Below are 5673 nucleotides of genomic sequence, written 5' to 3'. Positions count from 1 at the left end.
TATTCAGGCACCGTTAAGGACAACTAACTGTTCAGTCCAACGTTTGCTCCAAGATGCTGCAGACCGAATCCCAAATACCTGAAGATGGAATATAAAGTGCACCACCTAGTGGTTATAAACCATTATTTCATGCCTTAATAGTGCACCTAGATAGGGAAGATAAAGCCATTTGGAATTCAGCCACAATAAGCAAGTATAGTTGATTTCTAACTTGCTGTGTGTGTGTGTGTGTGTGTGTGTGTGTGTGTGTGTGTGTGTGTGTGTGTGTGTGTGTGTGTACAGTATATTGGGATAAATTTCAGACTTCACAGTGCAGACAGGGAGATCATAATAACATAATGTCTCATTTCTTATTTTATTATAAACGATTGACTATAGCGAAATTGAATTTCTAGCTTTTATTTATAAAATATAATTAATACACATAGTTCGTGAAAATACATATTTATTTAGAGTACGGTACATGTTTTCGACATTGTATATTAATACTGAAGACACTGAAACAATGACAGAGCAAATATACAATTATGTAGTCAACAACAAAAAAACAAAAACGTAATAAATCCGAATATGTTTCATATTTCCGATTCTTGATTTGGTGAGAGCTTCGGAATAGTTTTCCAATAATATTGAGGAGTTCCCAGAGGCTCAGTTGTTGGCTCAGTCACTCTTCTTCTTGAACAAATCGTTCTTACATAACCAGGGAGTGTGTCTGGGATCATTGCACTGTTATAAAATAAATGATGGTATGGTACGAAGGCCTGACTTAAGCAGTCTACTTTAAACAGTGGATGTTGAAATATGTCTGCCACTTGAACACAGAGAAACATTTGTGTAAATCAGTGGTTTCTTCGGCTGGTAAATTGAATGAACTTATCCTCTGCAGCAGAGGTAGCTCTTGGTAGCTCTTAAAATAATAGACTGGTGTTTCTTCTTACTGAAAGCAGAGTTAAATTTAAAATATAAGAAAGGAAGTCGGTGTCTGACTCCAGAACATAAATTCATTACATAAGAATAAATGCAAGGTATGAGATGTGTAAACTTTTCAATTTACCTGGTCATCCTGATTTAGAAACTCACAGTGTTTGGATGGAAGGCGAGACGTTCACTCCTTTCCTCCGTACATTATGCAGTACAGCACACAAAGCAGTGATCCTGCATGTTCATCGAGGCAAATACCCTCAAAAGAATCTGGACTTTAAGATTCCAAATGTCAACTCAGTGCATGCTCTGCTTCTGGTGAAATCTAATCTAGACTCCAGTCAGGGTAGGGTCTAATCAAAAAGGTCATGCAGCCAAAAACCCTTTTTCTTACAAGGACGTAGTTCTGCAACACACATATTGGATGAGCAGTCTTAGCAGAATGCTAGTGGTTATGATAAACAACATTCAGAATGTGTGGCACAGTGTGGAAAGTCTTTGTTTGTGTCTCAAGGACAGAAACTGACCATGGGCCTGTTGTTTGAAAAAAATATCAAGCATGGGGAAATAAAAAGTTTATAATAAAGGCACGTTTCAGCATTATATTTAGACTGTGTGCAAAAAAATATTGCATATTTTATAGAAAACTGGTAGCAAGTACTATGTGAACTAAAAGCTACAACTGGAAAACCTACTGCATTAGTTTTACAATTCAGTTCATTTCATTTTTAATTGTTAAGCACTTTAAACAATGAACATTGTCTCAAAGCAGCTTTACACAGATAATGTGGTGATTAAAAGTGAATATGTTCTTTATAAGTGTAAGTTTGTCCCTGATGACTGAGCCAGTGGCGACTGTGACCAGGAAAAACTACCTTAGATGTTATGAGGAAGAAACCTTGCGAGAAACCAGACTCAAAAGGGAACCCATCCTCAATTGGGTGACATCAAGAGTTTGATCATAAATCTTTCAACAATACAGAACATTGAAGAGTGAGAACTAACATGAGCACTGGAGTATAAGATTATAAGTAATGTTCTTTCAACAGTCTTTATGGTTTAAAACTAGGAGCTACTGAGCAACTCATAGAATAGCTCAACATTTGTGATCATCACAGATCCAACACCAGTTTCTCCATGCCAGAGCCTTTAAACACTGTCCAATGTCAAAACTCCACACATGCAGTGAGACCCAATTGGCACTGGTACATCTCTAGATGGTTCGGGATGTTTGTGAGTTCGGCATCTACTTCTTTAAAGGTCCATAATCTTCATGAGGTGGGACGTGACTGGAGCTGGCCAAACCTCAGGACACCTCGGGATGGGGAGAGAAAGAGAAGCAGTGGAGAGAAATTAGCATAGCTGCTGTTCATTATATTAACAGCACATGTTGATAATGTGCATGTGATCAGATGTTCTCATATTTCACAGTTGGCTTCCAAACATCCTGATTAGAGGAGCCCTATAGCTAGGGCTAGTGAGGCATTTGTACAACAGTTCAGTAAACAAGAAATGAATATACACGTGGCTAAATGTTTTATTTCTATTTGCTCTAGTAGCATAAATAGATCATTTGAAGCTAGATTCACTATATAACACGCTAGTTAGCATGCTAAATAGCTCACATCTGATTTGTACATTCCGGGTAAAGGTACTTCCTGTAAATTCGGTGTCCTGCCTTTCTTTTTATCTTCATCTGATGAGCATTCAGATTGTAAGTCGAAAGTTATATACCCTAGAATATTGTTTGCCCTTCAGCGAAAACAAATTAGTGGACCAGAATGAACTGTTTTATAAAATGTCTCAAGCACAGAATGGAATGCCTCAGGGTCCCTATCTAGAACGTTCTCTAGAGTATAAACTGAGCTGCTGCTTTACTATTGGAAATCAGCAAAGAATACTGCATAACTCCATCACTCTTAAATAAGACCCCAAGAACTTCAATTCGGCCAACACTGTTATTCAATTTATTGGATTTATACTTCTTCTTTCGGCTTCTCCCATGAGGGGGCGCCACAGCGGATCATCCATCTCCATACCCCCTGTCCTCTAAATCTGCCTCTTTCAGACCAACTACCTGCATGTCTTCTCTCACCACATCCATAAACCTCCTCCTTGGTCTTCCTCTTTTCCTCCTTCATGGTGGCTCCATCCTCAGCATTCTCCTACTGATATACCCCATGTCCCTCCTCTGCACATGTCTAAACCATCTCAATCTCACCTCCCTCACCTTGTCTCCAAAACGTCCCACACAAATATTCAAATATTCAAGCACTTGCTCCAGATACTTTAAGAACTGCTAGATGGTGAATATGCACAAACAGCTGTCAAAGTTTTCTTCTCTGAGACTAGAAATCTCAGTACAGACACAAGATTGTTGGTACTGAAGCCCACAATGTACCGTAATTTCCGGACTATTAAGCGCACCCAAATATAAGCCGCACCCACTGAATTTGACAAAGATGTTTATTTTGAACATAAATACGCTGCACCTGTCTATAAGCCGCACCTGTCTATAAGCTTATATGTCTACACTGAAACTAATGAACTTTACACAGGCTTTAATGAAAGACAGTGTCTGTTACACGACTTGTATCTAAACAGTAGCCTACCAAGAAAGTCATTGTTCACTGTCTTCCTCCTTCCTTTCACAACTATTTCTCTCGAGAGTTTATCTTTTGGCATCGTCGTGCGTTTAAAAATCACCATCGGTGAATCTTTTCTCCCGATGCCGTGCAGCTCAGAACACAGGTGAAGTGTGTTTTCATGCCCGGTTGTTTTCAGCGTGACGAATGATTCGCATTTCCTGTAGACAGTCCGAGTGAGCGGCAGGTCAAACATCAGAGGAACATCATCCATATTTATGATGAGGTGCGGCCCGATTCAGTGGGAGAGCATCTGATTTAATATAAAGAGTTTCATTGGTTCACCTGAACCCGTTCTGCAATTTCATTGGTCTAATGTTATGGGGCTCAGTTTTTTTGGATTGAAGTTTGTGAAACCGGGAAAAAACCCAGAAAAAATCCATAAAGTAGCCGCTTCATTGTTTAAGCCGCGGAGTTCAAAGCGTGGGGGAAAAAAGTAGCGGCTTATAGTCCGGAAAATACTGGACCTCACACACTATCTCTACATATCTAACATTTTTGTTGTCCCTTAAAAGATCTACTAAAATGATGAAATGTGTGGGATGTACTCGCTTTCGTGAGATACGGTATGTGAAATGGTGCTGTAGTAAACAGAATAATCAATGCCATGTGAGGATTCTACCCAAATATCCTTAACAGTTAACCCTTTTGAGCTTATTTTAGGGTTATTATTTTATTTTTTGCACATCTTTGTAATACAGACAACAAGCAAGAGGTTTCCAGAACCTTTTCTGCTAAGCACAGTGAACCATTTCATAGAAACTCTGCTTAATGGCATTCACTGATGCATGACCAGAGGGAAATCTAAGAATGAAGGCATGAATAGTGAGTGTGCCAGGACTATTTTTCTCACTGCTTGGCAAAATGTAGCCTGCTGAATGTCTTTGTGTCATGCGAAGAATACAAAAATCAGCGGCTGGCAAGATTTCAACGTGCTGAGGACAGAAAAAAAGAATAAATAGTGCTAAATGGATGTCACATGGGCGGCGCCCCCGAGGGTACATAATTTAAGGTAGGTCTTTGGTATGTTTAGGAGACCACATATTTAAGGGATATAATGGTATAAATGATAGATTGTAGATAGATAGTAATTGGTCTATTGTTGTATCATTTCTATTTTTAGAATTCTTTTTAGAAATGAACAAGTTATTTGTGCAAATCATAAAAAAAAGCTTGTAATTACAATAAACAGATGGCCATTTTGGTAAAGGACACACGTTTCATTCACATTTCGACACGATTATTCATTTGCCAGATGTTTTTTTTCCCTCCAAAATGACGAGTAAAGTTTAATCACATTAAAGAAACTGTCAGGCAAAAGCAAACGAGCTGAAACGAGTGTGAGATGGTGGTAGGAAAAAAACAAAGCCACAGCAAATCACAGTGGCAAATGAGAATGCAAGTATATACACACACACACACACACACACACACACACACACACACACACACACACACACACACACAAACAAAATCAATATTCAAGTGCTTCACAGTCACACCAACAAAAACAGTCTGGTTACTCTACAGGCGAAAAAGTAAAAAAAAAAAAAAGCAGTGTTTTTTTTTAAGCCTGAATCAAGCAAATTTATAATATGGTAATTGAATGCAAATGAAAGACAGATACAAGTGCTGATATTCCTTGTTTCTGAAGTGCTAGCAAATACAAACTAAGAAACAAGCAAACAACACACAAAGTAAACTGGCAACCCGTAAACCAGAACCTGAAACATAGTGAAGGAAAACAACAGAGTGAGCCAAAGAGTGAAGCTGTTACTGAAATTGCTTCACTTATCATTCACTAATCCCTATTTAGTGCATGGCATTTGAGTTCACTGTATGGGAAGAAGGGAATGAAGATAAGTGAGGGAATTCGGACACTCGAGCATCTATCTATCTATCTATCTATCTATCTATCTATCTATCTGTCTGTCTGTCTGTCGGTCTATCTGTCTGTCTGTCTGTCTGTCTGTCTGTCTGTCTATCTATCTATCTAATAAAAAAAAAGTCAATGGAGACTGGTTCAAGCTGACAGAAAGGCCTCAGATAACAATTGTGTACAATTGTGTTGAGCTGAAAAGCATCCCAGAATGCACAGCATTTAACC

This window comes from Silurus meridionalis, chromosome 3 (assembly GCF_014805685.1).
Source record: "Silurus meridionalis isolate SWU-2019-XX chromosome 3, ASM1480568v1, whole genome shotgun sequence".
Taxonomy (NCBI): domain Eukaryota; kingdom Metazoa; phylum Chordata; class Actinopteri; order Siluriformes; family Siluridae; genus Silurus; species Silurus meridionalis.
The sequence above is the reverse complement of the archived record's forward strand: the minus strand, read 5'-3'. Positions refer to the sequence as shown.